Below are 14,982 nucleotides of genomic sequence, written 5' to 3' on the forward strand. Positions count from 1 at the left end.
CCTAAGGATGACAGCAACACTTTATTCCAGCAGAACATTAAATATCTTTAAGGAACAAATTAATCCTGGTAGCTTTCCAGATAATTTCTATTCCCACCCCCACTCTACTCTTTTGGAAGCGAAATGTGCATACTCTAGTGCACACAGCCCAAGAGGAAAAAGGGATAAACAGTGAAGTGGCAAATTTTGCAGATGATACAAAATTGCTCAAGATAAGTCCAAAACAAACTGTGAAGAGTTACAAAGGGATCTCACAAAACTGGGTGTCTGGGCAACAAAACAGGAGATGAAATTCAGTGTTGATAAATGCAAAGTAATGCACATAATCCAAACTATACATACAAAATAGAAACGGGATCTAAATTAGCTGTTATCACTCAAGAAAGATCTTGAAGTCATTGTGGGTAGTTCTCTGAAAATGTCCACTCAATGTGCAATAGCCCCTTCTCATCCATACCACAAGCAATCTGCTCATAGGTGTCAAAGCTCCTACAGCTGGATCAGAGCTGTGACTGCACAGCCTCCTCTCCCCACAGACCCAACAGATCCAGCAACTCCAGTGCACTTCATGCGGGACTGCGTTTGATGCAGAAAGCAAGCATTGTCAGCTAGGAAGATGCAAGGTGAGCTGTCTACATCGAGCAAACAGGAAGTGGAAATTTCAAAAATTCCTGGGGCTTTAAGGGGTGTATGACTGTGTACCTGCAGCAGAGTAGAAATTGCTTACCAGTAGTCACGATGGGCATCGTGGGACACATCCTGGAGGCTACTTAGGGCAACATAAGCAAGCGCACAGTCTATACTGACATTGTGTTGCTCTAACTGTTTCAAAAAGCTCTATGCCACTTGTGAGGTGGTTTTATTATGTCGGCATAGCAGGCGAATTAAATCAGCAGCAGGAGTATTATTGAGTGTACACCTCTCCAGTTTTGTTGTCAAAAACTGACTTATCAACAAAACTGTGTAGTGTAGACAAGGCCTCTGGATATGCATTTGTAAAGATATACCGTACATTTATTTGGAGCTGCAGTGGCCAAAGTGCACGTTTGTTCTACATTATTTAATATAAGAAATATAGCTAAAATTATATTACCACAATATTCTGGATTTGAACAAATTAATTAAAAAAATATTCCCGCAACTGTAGCTAAGGCATGCATACTGTATATACTGTTATCTAAGTCTTAAAAGCATATACAAAATATTACACATATGAAAAGGGTCATGCCACAATTGCTAGAGTATACCATCTTGACAATGCATTTCTCTCTCCAGCTATATCATCCCACTGAAATCATATACTGACCTAAACCCCACTCATTTATACAGTCTTACAATAATTCAAAAATGGAATTATTTCCTAGAAAACTACAGCTCATTTATTCCACTATAACATTCCTTGAATGTTTTGGAATGAACTTCAATAGTATAAAAAGTATTAACAATGGAATTTAATTCAATAATTTCAAGTTTTAATTCAGGACTTGAAAATGTGAGTATAAAAATAAGAATTTGGCAGAGCAATTTCATGTTTTGTAAAGTATTTCTTACCCCTTGCTACTGTCTAAACCATTTGCACAAAAAGAGAAAGTGAATATACAGAGAATACAGTAAAACTGGCTATACACAAAGTGCTTGTCAATGCAAACTACACATACTAGATTTTTTCCCTCTAATCTTTAAATTACAAGGGTTTTAGGAGTTAACTTTTAACAGAAATAGAAACAAAATATTCAGAGGTGTGCTTTTTAAGTTAGTGTTTCCCTTTTCATTAATTTTTTTGTATACATTTTTGAAAGGACGTCTTTGACTACGAGACCTTTTATTAAAACAGACTGACCATATACAACTTTAGCAATCCTCAATGGAAAACTGTTCAGTTAATTTTTGGAGTAATCACCAATATGAGGGTAGGTCAAAGCTCCTGCTATCTTGTCTAGACTAGAATTTAAAGGCGAGATGTTTGCATGTGTTAATTAATATATTTTTAAAATCTAATGTAGCAGTGAATATAATCAGACCGGAGGATTAGCACAATGTGGTTGTGGAACTCATCCTACGAAATTTAGTTATTCAGAGCCTACAGCAGGGGTGTGCAAACTACAGCCCGCGGGACCGTCCTGCCCGGCCCCTGAGCTCCTGGCCCAGGAGGCTCGCCTCCCCCCCCGACCTGCAGCCTCAGCTCAACCGCTCTGCCACCAGCGCAATGCTCTGGGCGGCAGGGCTGTGAGCTCCTGGTACAGCACATCTGCAGAGCCTGACCTGACCCAGTCTCTGAGCTGTGTGGTGGCGGCAGCGGTGTGGCATGGCTCCAGCCGGGCGGCACAGCTGAGGCGCCACCAGTGCTCCAGGCAGCACAGAGCAGGGGGGTTGGATAGAGGGCAGGGGAGTTTGGGGTGGTGGTCAGGGGTGTGGATAGGGGTCGGGGTCCCAGGGAGGCAGTCAGGAAGGAGGGGGTGTTGGATGGGGTAGCAGGGGGCAGTCAGGTGACAGGGAGAAGGGGTGGTTGGATGGGGCAGGGGTCCGAGCGGGGCTGTCACAAATGAGAGGAGAGGTTGGATGGGGCGGCGGGGGTCTGGGGACGGTCAGGTGACAGGGAACAGGGAGAGTTGGATAGGGCAGGAGGACAAATAGAAAGTGGGGGCCGGGCCATGACACCCTCCCCTACCCAGCCCTCCATACAATTTTCAAAACCCAATGCGGCCCTCAGGCCAAAAAGTTTGCCTGCCCCTGGCCTACAGCATAAAGCTCTCTGAAGAGAACATTAGATGAAGGCATATGTGGTTTATCATGTTTTTGTGAAAGTATGATTAATAACAATAATGTCACTCTACATAAAATTTTAGTCAACAGGGAAGTTCTTCACTTCTGCTCCAAGCTGGGCTTTAAAAATATAGATTTGCATCTAGGACACTTTCACTTAGGAGCAAGGTGCTAAGCCTTCAGTTTCTGCAGAATTTCAGCTTTCATTTAAAAAAATTAATTTCTGCAAATAAATTTCTTGCAAAAATAGCTTTAGATTCAGCCAAAGCACTGTCTTTCTGAGCCTGCAAAAAAAGCTACAGTGCCTCTGCCATCATTCCTAGTTTCCCCACACAGTGCAGTAGGCTGAAATATACAGGACTCTGGTCAGTATGACTACTGCTACTCAGAACCTTTTAGGAAAAAAGTAAAACAACAAATCATGTTAGTTTCATTTGATTGATTTAGGATGTCTTATGAATAGCAACAAAGGCAGACTAGCTACTTATGGAGAGCTAGCAGAGAAGATGACAACAATCCAAAAAGCAGAGATCATAAAAAAAGATCATAAGGCTTTCTTTGGGGGAGGTGTTGGGGTGCTAAGAAAGAAAACTGCAATTTTCTCACAAGAATATTGTCCACACTTTGCTGTTTCCACCACCCCATATCATTTCCCAGCATATCCCACTAATCATTCAAATATCAGTCTCTAGCCAGTAAGTTCCTGGTACATCTTTCACTCATTCATAGAGTTCTAAGGGCTTACCTTAACATAGAACAAGGGTAGGCAACCTTTCAGAAGTGGTGTGTCGAGTGCCGAGTGCCATTTATTCACTTTAATTTAAGGTTTTGCGTGCCGGTAATACATTTTAATGTTTTTTTAGAAGAGGTTTCTCTCTATGTGTATATTATATAACTAAACTATTGTTGTATTATTGTATGTAAAGTAAACAAGGTTTTCAAAATGTTTAAGAAGCTTCATTTAAAATTAAATTAAAATTTTGATCTTATGCCGCCAGCCTGCTCAGCCCGCTGGTTGGGGCGTGGGGGGGTTCAGGGCAGAGGGCTGGGTGTTGGGTGGGACTCGAGGTCAGAACAGAAGGCTGGGGTGGGGGGGTTCAGGGCAGAGGCCTGGGTGTGTGGGGGGGGACTTGGGGTCAGGGCAGAGGGCTGGGGTGTGGGGAGGTTCAGGGCACAAGACTGGGTGTGGGGGGGGTTCAGGGAAGAGGGCTGGGGTGCGTGTGGAGGTGCAGGGCAGAAGGCTGGGTGTTGGGGGCAACTCAAGGTCAGGGCAGAGAGGTGTGGGGGGGTGCAGGGCAGAGGGATGGGTGTGTGTTGGGGTGTGGGGGTGCAGGGCAGAGGGCTGGGGTGCTCGGCTCGTGGGGGTGCTCCCAGCCCCCTGCCCTGAGCGGCTCATGGCAGGGGGCTGGGAGGGATATGACCTGTTCCATCCCCTTCCCCAAGTCCCGTCACTACCTCTCTCTGCCTGCTCTACGGAGCAGCCAGCACTCTGCGCTCAGCTCTGCTCCTCTGGGAGGAGGAGGGGCCGGAATGCACCACGTTGTGCAAAGAAGCGGGGGAGGAGGGAAGTTTGGCTGCCGCAGGACCAAGTTTCTGCCTCCTGCCCCCACAGGGGAGAGCAGTGAGCGGGGGGGCTGAGTGGGGCGGGGGGCTGGGAACTCCTCCCCTCCCCCCCCGCTCTCCCCTGCGGGAGCAGGAAGCAGAAGCTTGGTCCTGCGGCAGCCAAACTTCCCTCTCCCCCTTCTTCCCACAGCGTGGTGCATTCCGGCCCCTCCGCCCCTCCTCCTCCTTTCAGTGGGCAACAGCGTGCCACTCAATCGGCAAGCATGCTGTAGGTTGCCGACCCCTGACATAGAAGTTGCACTGGTTTAACTAAATTGGTATAAAATTACACCTTTAATTAGACTGGTACAACTTTCTATGTAGATCAAATAGCCTAAGTGAGATCACAAGTCCTTTATGCCACAACATAGCTGTGACAGAAGTCGGAGCCAGAAGAGACGGTTACTCACCTTGTGCAGTAACGGAGGTTCTTTGAGATGTGTCTCCCCGCGGATGCTACACTTCAGGTGTCTGTGCCTCCTGGCACTGATCAGAGATTTATGGCAGCAGTGTCCACACAAGTCAGGCATGCACAGTAGGCATCTCGCGGTGCCGTTGGTGCCACATCTAGCGCGCACATGACCCGAGCCCTCCAGGTCCTTCTCTACTGCAGACTCCTAGTGGTGAACTCCGAAATAGAGGGGAGGAGGGCGGGTAGTGGAGCACATACAGGGACACGCATCTAGAAGAACCTCAGTTATTGCACAAGGTAAGTAACCTTCTCTTTTTCGAGTGCTGTCTCTGTGGGTACTCCACATCAGGTTCATTTGCATTGTAGAGGTAAGTACGGTTAGGCCAACTATGGTGTCAGCCGCGGCGTCTTGAGTGATTGCATAGTGCTCAGTGAATGTGTGGACAGAGGCCCAAGTGGCCGCCCTACAAATCTCTAATATTGGAAAATTGTTGAGGAATGCTATCGAGATAGAAACAGATCACGTGGAATGTGCTCTGATATGCGTAGGAGGGTCAGTATTCCGAATACAATAGCACTGTTGAATGCATGTGGAGATCCATTTAGACAATCTCTGAGTGGGTATTGCGCAGCCTTTCGAATGCTTGGTAATAGAAACAAAAAGTCTAGGAGATTTCCCGAAAGGTTTTACTTGGAAAGGACCAAACGCTAACGTCCACCTAACGTCCAAAGTATGCAAAACTGATTCCGTTGGAGTGCCGTAAGGCCAGGGATAGAACATGGGAAGATGGACTGGTTGGTTCATATCATAGGCTGATGTTATCTTCGGTAGGAATTTTGGGTGTGGACGTAGCATGACCTTGTCTTTGAAGAATATTGTGTAGGGAGCATTGGCCATGAGCGCCCCAAACTCACTCATCCGTCTGGCAGAAGTTACGGAAACCAGAAATTCCACTTTCATGGATAAATACAGCAGGGAACAGGTGGCTAAGGGTTCAAATAGTGGTGTGGTGAGGCATTTCAACACCAGATTGAGGTCCCAGGCTGGGGTGGGTTGGCAAACTTCTGGGTAAATGTTCTGGAGACCTGGGAGGAAGCATTTATTTGGGTGCGCAAAGATTGAGTTCCCATCAATCTCGTGATCGAATGCAGTAATGGCTGCAAGACAGACTTTGATCGAGCTCATTGCTAAACCAAAGCATTTCAGCTCCAGAAGGTATTCCAACACTACTAGTAGTGGTGCTGTGGAAGCAGTCAAGTGTTTTTCTTGACAATGGGAGGAGAATCTCTTTCATTTTTGAAGGTAAGTATTATGCGTGGTCACTTTCTTGCTGTTTAGTTACACGTTTAACTTGTTCTGAGCAGGCTAGTTTGCCATTATGGAACCATGCAGGAGCCACGCTTGTAGGTGGAGTTTCTCCAGATTCCGGTGAAGAGTGCTACCATTGTTCTGAGACAGTATGTCCGGACAACAAGGGAGAGCTCAAGGGGCGCATATCACCATGCACATCAGGTAAGGGTACCATGCTTGTATGGGCCATGTCGGAACTATGAGGATAACTTTGGCTTTGTCTGTTCGTATCTTGTATATCACACATGACATCATTGGAATCGGTGGAAAAGTGTACATGAATTGTGCATCCCATGTGATGAGCAAGGCGTCCCCCAGTGACCGGGTTCCCATCCCCACTCTCAAGCAGAACATTTGCGGTTTATTATGGATGCGAACAAGTCGATGAGGGGAGTGCCCCACGGCAGAAAATGGAGAGCAAGACTCTCCCATTCCTTTCCCTTTCATGGTCTTGAGAGAAGTACCTACTTAGTGTGTTCACCATCACATTCTGACAGCTGGGAAGGAAGGAGGCCAAAATGTTTATGCTGTGATGTATGCACCAGTGCCAGAATTTCATGGCTTCGGAACACTGAGTTAGATCGAGCGCCCCCTCCCGGCTTCGGAACACTGAGTTAGATCGAGCGCCCCCTCCCCCCCGCCCCCATGTCCATTGATTTAAAACACGTGGGCAATGTTACCGGTCATCATGTGAATTAATTTGTTCTTTATGTGAGGTCCGAAGTGTCTGCAGACATTGTGGACTCGCGTGTAGCTCTAATAGATTGATATGTAGCTGAGTCTCCACAAGAGACCATTTGCCTTGAACCGTGTGCTGATGTATGTGGGCGCCCCAGCCGATCAGTAAGGCGTCTGTCATTACTACTGATGGGGGTTCATGTTCGGACGGGATGCCCATGCATACATTTTCTGGTCTTGTCCACCAGTGTAGAGAGTCCAGGACACGGGGTGGTACTGGAAGTCGTTTGTGAAGGCTGTGCTTGTTGGATATGTAAACCGAGCTCAACCAGCCCGGTAGGCAGCACATATGTAGTCTTGTGTGTCGTACTACAAACGTTGTGGCTGTCATGTATCCTAGCAGTTGCAGGACAGTTCGAGCCAGTATTTGGGAGCTGACGCTTACCTCTGAGATAAGGTTTGTCAGAGTTGTGAATCTGTTCAGGGGTATTGATGCCTTGGCTTCTATAGCATTGAGATGTGCCCCGATGAAGTCCAGTTGTTGGACAGGGATTAGAGCGGATTTTCATTCATTTATTTGTAGTCCTAGATCCCTGAATAGTGTGATCGTTTGTACTAAGTCCAGTGCTTCTTGTTGAGTTGGGCCTTTGAGAAGGCAATCATCCAGGTAAGGGAAAATCGTTATTCCCTGTTTGCGTAGATGTGCCGCTATCACCGCTAGGGTTTTGGAGAAAACAGTTGGTGCAGTGGATAGGCCGAATGGTAGTACTCTGTATTGGAAGTATTCATGTCCTACTGTGAAACGCAGGAATTTCCTGTGAGCAGGGTGTATGGTAATATGAAAATAAGCATCTTGTAGGTCAAGGACTGCAAACCAGTCCCCCTTTTCTAGTGCTGGAAGTATCATGCCCAGTGTCACCATTTTGAACTTTTGAGTGCGTATGAACTAGTTGAGTTTCATGAGATCAAAGACAGGTCTCCATCCCTCCTCCTTCTTCTGGGTCAAGTAGCGGGAGTAGAACCTCTTACCCCTGTATTGCAAAAGTACTCATTCCACGGCATCAAGTTGTAGAAGATGATCGACTTCTTGTCATAACAGGCACTCATGAGAAGTGTCCCTGAAGAGGGACATTGGGGGGGGAGGGTTAGTAGGTGGTCGGGAGGTAAAGGGGATGGTATATCCCGATTGTATGATCTCTAACATCCATTGGTCCACTGTTATTGAAGCTCAGATGTGGTGGAATGGGTGAAGGCGATGTCCAAAGAATAGGGACAGATTGGGTGAAGCACTGCCTGGTGAGGGAAGTCATCCAGACACTCAACCAAAATTTCAGAACTGTGGCTTGGGCAGAGCCAATTGAGAAGTCGACAGTTGAGCGTGAGATGGTCTCTGTCGCTGTTACCGTTGGTGATGTTTTTGGTTCTCATATTCCACTGTTGTTGCTGTCGGTTGGAAGAGGAATCCATGTTCTTCTGATAAGGCTGGTTTAATCTTCTCTTCGCAAGGGGAGTGTAGATCCCCGAAGTGCAAAGTGTGGCTCGAGAATCCTTCATTAAGTGGAGCACCTCGTGTCTCGTCGAAAATAGCTTCTCTTGGTCTAAAGGTAGGTCCTTAATCTTGGTTTGCAGTTCTTTATGTATGCCAGAGGATTGTAACCAGGATGCCCAGTGCATAACCATGACCATGATTCTGGCTCCCGTGTCCGTGACGTCCAAAGACACTTGGAGGGCTGTTTTAGCTATGAGTTGACCCTCGTTTACAATGGCCTGGAATTGTAATGGTCTCTCCTCAGGGAATTGCACTGTCAACAAGTTGAGTTTCTCATAATTATCATAATCATGTTTGGCCAACAAAGCTGAATAGTTGGTGACTCGGAATTGTAATGTCACCAAGGAGTGAATTTTTCATCCAAAGAGGTTGAGCCTCTTGTGTTGTCTTGTGGGGTTGATCGAAACTGTAGTTGTTTGTCACGTTGGTTAGCGGCGGCGATCACCAAAAAGAGTTGAGAGGCGGGTGCGAGAAGAGAAAGTCCACCCCTTTGGCGGGGATGTAATACTTTCTATCGGCCCTTTTGCATGTCAGCGGAATTGAGGCTGGTGTCTGTCAGACTGTCTCAGCTGGTTCCAAGATCGCATCATTGATGGGCAGGGCAATTTTGGAAGTAGATGCAAGTTATAAGATTTGTACCAGCTTGTACTGGTTTATCTGCACTTCCTCCAATGGGATGCCCTGGCTTTGGCGACCTGGAACTGTTTGAAGTCATCCGCCAAGGTAGGTGACAGTGGCATGATTGCCTCATCCGGGGAGGAGGAAGTATTGCGAGCAGGAGATGTCGCTTCCTGATCAGTGGCTGTTTCTGTGTCATCCCCAACGTCCTGAGCTTCCGTTGGCTGCAGGGTGGAAGACATGGGATTAGACCTCAGCTCACCTCTATGAGCCATGGGTGGCCTGGTGTGGGGTCCCCGATAAATTGCCCAGGGTTCCCAATATGCCCATTGCATTGGGAAGGCCATCGGCGGATACATCGACGGTGGAGCGTATCACAGTTGAGCTGGCTGGTTATAAGGGTATTTGGGACCTATCTGGCTCCAGGGTGGTCGCTGGTCTTTCAGTGATGAGTGGTGCAGCAAGAAAATGATGATGTGCAGGAACCATGCACTATCACTGGATAAGTGTACTGTGCCATGAGAAGTATGGGAATCTCCTCTATAACTTACAGGAGAGCCCTCAGTACCAAGTAGTGGGGACTGCAGTGCCATTGACACAGCCAAGCCACACTGTTGCAGTAAATTCTGTGTCAGTTTGGATGTCGGTGCCGTCAAGATGTGGTGTTGATTTAGTCAGCGTGGTCAGTGCCAACTTGGTTTTCTCAGCTGATGCCAGTGCCAGGGTGGAGGTACGGTGCTTGAGGAGATGCTCAGTACCGGGTCCCTTACGGGTGAATTCAGTGCCTTGGAGGAGGCGTGTTGCCATCTGTGCCTCGACTATCTCCTTCACTCAGGACTCGGCGGTGCCAGAGGTGCCTGGAGTATATAGGTGCTCACCCGAGCATGTGTTGGCATCAAGGGTAGCGACCTGCAGGAGACAGCCTATGTTTCTGTGGTGCTTTCTGTGCCCTCTTCCTCCATCTTTTAGAGGAAGGCAGGTCTCCTGTCTCTACATGTCGGGTGCCCAGAGAGAAGGTCCATTGGTCTGGCTCTGGTTGGAGAGATTTTTCCATCAGTATCATTTTCAAGTGGAGATCTCAGTCACGCCGGGCTCTCGCTTTCAGATTACTGCAATGGGTGCACTTATGCAGGATATGCATCTCCCTAAGACACTGGACACACACAGAGTGTCTGTCAGAAACGGGCATTACTTTGCAACAAGAGTTGCATCACTTAAAGCCTGGGGAACCAGGCATCTCTGACAGTTAACCAACCCCGGTGCGGGGAGAGTAAACTGGAAAAGTAAACTCTCCCACCTCCCCCTAAAATGATCACTAACACTAACTAAAACTAATTAGAACTTTTAAAAGATTAAATATTTAAACTACAATTTTTTTTAAAAGGTTTGGCAAGAGTAACAAGCGCTGCCCCAAGCTCTGTCTGCAGCAGAGGACGGCTGAGAAGGAACTGGAGGGTTTGGGCTGTGCGTGCGCTAGACGTGACACCAATGGCACTGCGATATGCCTACGCGCATGTGTGACTTGTGCGGACACTGCCACCATAAATCGCCAATCGATGGCACCAGGACGCACAGATACCTGCTACAGGGATAGCACTCAAAGAAGAATTTAAATCTCTTTGCAATATGCTTTATTGAAAAAAAAATTCCTACACAGGATAGATTGATTTAAATCAAAATAATGTATATAATTCATTTTAATCATGATTTGTCAGTCAGCAGGAAATCTTAATTTAAATAATCAGTTTAATCATGTTTTGCTTTTGTACTTTTTGGTTATTTTCCTAAAGAAAACTTGATTCTCATTAGTTGGTAACCATTAAAACATGTTGATTTGCAACTAAATATAGCCTTTACATTAAATTTGGTGCTCCTTTTTTGCTAACCAGGAGGATACACGTCTATACATATTTAAGAAATTATATAGCTTAATTTACCTTTATTCAGTCTCGATTTTTACATTTTTTATGTTACAAAAATGGTGAATGATTATTTATTACATAATGATTAATCTTAATTTATGACTTATGTGTCAATCTATTCAGAAATCCAAATTCAATTGAAAATTCAAACATAGTATTTAATTTTTTGTATTAATAGATCTTAAAATGATGGATACATAAAAAAGTTTATCTAAACATCATGCATTTAAAACGGTTTTATTAAACAAAGGAAGCATTATCTGCAGTCAGTGAATTGAACTGATTGTTTCTGGTCACCATGTCATTCAAGTTTTCAGAACTAGTAGATTTCACCATCACACCTCGTTTTTATTCATAGATTAGAAGAAGAAAAGTTTTCCTGCTTTTTCAACCCCAAATTGATTTCTCAACTTTGAACAGACTAATCATTGGAATGAAGTAAATATTTTCTCTGCACCTGTGGAAGTGGCTACTGCTGTCTAAAGCTGATTTAGCACTTGCAAAAAACATTTATTGCTTAATATTTTTTATATTTAACTTAAATGACAAATGTATTATAAGTAGTTTAGGCCTTAATATAAGTTGTCAATTTCAATTTTAAATTTAAATTTATTTTTACATAAACCTGTATTTAATATAAATTTTAAAAATTCAGGGGGTGAGGGCTTACGTAAAAAAAAAAAAAAAAAGTCTATTTTTAATCCACCCTAATCTTTAAAAAGAAAAAAATACAAGAAGGCTTCCATCTGCCAAAGTGCTAAGCAAAAGCATAGTATGGCTTACTTCAAAGTAAGTTCAAAACATGACTCAATTCAGTCAAGTTCCAGAGAAAAGACCATCCTTTCTCTTCAGTCACTTTCCTAGATGTGATTCCTCCCTGAGTCTCCACATCACAATGCTCTTATATAGTTGCTTGCAGGATTATTTCTCCACCCTTGACCCAGCCTTGCTACCCTGCACTGTCAGCCAGAAAATGCAGTCCTCTCTGACAGGTTTCAGTGGTAGCCGTGTTAGTCTGTATCAGCAAAAAAAACGAGGAGTCCTTGTGAGTCACTGAGTATTAACCTCTTTCCTGCCTACCTCGAGATGGTCAACACGATCATATCATAGTATCCAAAATTACTAATGAAGACTGATGGATCCCTGCTACTTCTCCTACAATTAGGAAAGAAGTAGTGCACTCTGGTTATGTAGATCAGGACTCTTCTAATGTCCAATTTATTTTGGCAAGCTTTGAACACAAGGAAGGTGCCACTGCCCTGAGACCAATGGAAATGTGAAACTTGCACAATTTTTCCTTGGAAGCTATTTAGTTCCAAAACATTTCTTTGCAATGTTCTTGCTACATAAATGCCGCATTTATTGACAAAGAGGATAAATTGAGAATATATTGCCATAAATAGATGACAGACTCAAAAATGTGTATTTTGCAAGTGTCTATAGAACTAAGTTCTAATTCTAACTAGGATGGAGCTTCCCTTGTCACCATCTCAGCCTCTAACTTCCATTTAGGGCCTTCTTCATGAAGAAGCTTCCTGCAGAAATGGAGCCCTGTCTCATGTTAGTCATTCCAGGAAGGATTTGAGGTGCTTTATACAAAATATAACAATTATGGGGCAACATTTTGACAAAGACCTGAACTGCATGAATATGCTGGTATTCTCCAAGGCAGAAGATGAAGCTATTGCGCTCATCCATAAGCCATGACTGAAATACTGAGTTTCCTTCCTTCCTAAAAGTCAACTGAGAGGACAATATCCTACAACTGAAAAAAGGTGTACAAAATTCAAGTTGCAATGTGCAGGCAGCACACGGAACTGCAGAGAATATTACAAAAGGCTAGAAAAGCCAGCAAAATATCTAACAAGCCATGGTGCCAACCAGTGTGGTGACGACCTAACACAGGATGAAATGGTGCTGTACAAAATAAACTGGCACAGAAAAACAGGGTTGTTACTAATTTGGACTATGGACAGCCATGAATACCTCAGAAGAATTCATAAAATTCCTTTGTACCATCATGTGTTCCCCTAAATCTTGCCAGTCAAGCAAAGAACAAAGCTCTATTGCCTCCTGATCCACAAGACAAGAAATCGATTGTATTGCTCTTTGGTCTATCAGTTGATATAGGGGATACATATGAAGCCATAAGGCATTCTTACAAATTCTACTGAGTATCCCTTACTGATTTATATCCATGTAGTCCTGTCAGAGGAGGCCCATTTGTCTGAAGAAATTCAGTCACAGGCTAAGAGTTTAAGTCATGTCCGAAGAAAACCTGAAACTCCTATCTGGTTGTCCAAACAGGAAATTGTATTTAATTAGTCTTTTTAAACATTGAGTTCTGTTCCTCTCTTTAGGACAAGCTTCTTATCTGAGCTGCACTTAAGTTCCAGGTGCTGACTGACATCTCTGACTCAATGCTTAAACTCAAACTGTCCTCATGCCAGTTTCCTTGAAAATGTCACCAAGTGGAATTATGCCCAGTGTTGGAGTGTGCATACATGATTAGTCCTATCGTCTCTACCCTGAACAGTAGTATGTGCTGCAAATCACTTATATAAGCCAGAGAATATATCCCACGAAGTAACAAGTGGGACAAGCAAATCATTTGTTTCTTCTACTTTTCTGTGGCATTTACAGGGAAACAAACAAGGAGCTGGTTTTCATTTTCAGCATCAGCTTGGCTATGATGACCAGTCAGAGTGTAAACAGGTGATCACGTAGCAATATTCTTTTCCTTTCTACTGATATTCAAATCAGCAAAATGTTTGTGATGATGCCCCTCTAATAGGGAAAGGGATGAAATGCTGGAACCAGAAGGATCTGTGGCAGGAAGAATGGGAAGAGGTGGGAAGATGGACAGGAAAGCAGAGGAATGAAGAAAGTGCTGTGGGAATAACAAAGTAGTCAGAGAACAAAGTTCATAGGAATCAGGATTAGGCATGGAAAAAGCATGATCAAGAACAGGAAAGTGAATAAAGGATAGGGCAAAACAAAAAGCCAATAGAAACAGGAATTGAGAAAGGATAGAATTCATCACCTGAAGAGGCAAGCTTATGATTACTACACTGAAAGAAAAGGGTATAAAAACACATGAAATACTTCCTGATCCATTTAAATCATATATGAAAATAAACGTTTTTTCTTCCCCTGCCCTCCAACTGAGCAAGTTATTTTGTTTCACACAGTAATTAACAAGTGCATGTGGCTATTTACCTAACAGTGTGAAGATTAAAATATCACAGTCAAATCTACCAGAGTAGGCAGCTCTAGATCATCATTCCTTTGATAAAAATGAATTCTGAGCTCAGATCAACAGTATGGACCACAGGATATTTTCTTGTCTGGTCAAAGGACACCCCCCCCCCCCCATTCTCCCCTTTCTACTCCAGAAGTGACCTTTGAGGGAGATTTGATAGCCATTCTATTAGGAGATGAGCTGTGTTTTATCTTAATTGCTTTTCTGTGCGAGTAGCTCTTTTCTACTTGTTTTGGTTATAGGAGCCACAAAAGAATGGTCTGATCCTCCGAAATCTTAGGAATCTCTTCTGGGGTTTAGAGAATGACAGACATTTCTTAGTAAAAATCGCAGAAGAAAATTTGTTGCAAGTGGTGATTTATTTTCCATATAGACAACAAATGCTGCTTCTACATTAATGCACAGATCAGCACTCAATGAAAAAATACAGCTGATCTGACTTTCTTAAAAGATGCCTTAGACATGGAAATCTGTAATACATCCTGTCAGAGCAGTGTTACCCAAGCAAAGCAAGTAGTTATTGCAGCATTTTGAAGACAGGATGATGTAATCTCAACATTACTTTGTGAAGTTGGTTTCATTTTACTAGCTGTTCAATAGCAGAAAGTAACTGTCTCCTTCTGAGATCACTATAACCTTGGTCAGACAAGCAACTGCTCTGTTGACTTTAGGAGAGGATATTATTAGTTACTATTTGTATCACTGTAATACCTAGGAGACCTAGTCATGAACCAGGACCCCATTTTGTTAGGTGCTGTACAAACAGAACAAAATTACAGGAGAACAGACAGACAGATAGGGATAATATAAGGAAACAATGAGACA

The 14,982-nt window shown here is 44.1% G+C and overlaps 1 protein-coding gene and 1 pseudogene across 1 annotated transcript in view; one reads left to right on the forward strand and one right to left on the reverse strand.

Annotated features, from left to right (window-relative positions):
• PPM1A (protein phosphatase, Mg2+/Mn2+ dependent 1A) overlaps positions 1–14,982 on the reverse strand; it is a 55,321-nt gene that overhangs the window by 27,805 nt on the left and 12,534 nt on the right. The window lies entirely within an intron of this gene.
• The window catches only part of LOC128836163 (ras-like protein 2), a 33,675-nt pseudogene continuing 27,665 nt past the window's right edge, over positions 8,973–14,982 (forward strand).

The sequence above is a fragment of the Malaclemys terrapin genome, chromosome 4, assembly GCF_027887155.1.
Source record: "Malaclemys terrapin pileata isolate rMalTer1 chromosome 4, rMalTer1.hap1, whole genome shotgun sequence".
Taxonomy (NCBI): domain Eukaryota; kingdom Metazoa; phylum Chordata; order Testudines; family Emydidae; genus Malaclemys; species Malaclemys terrapin.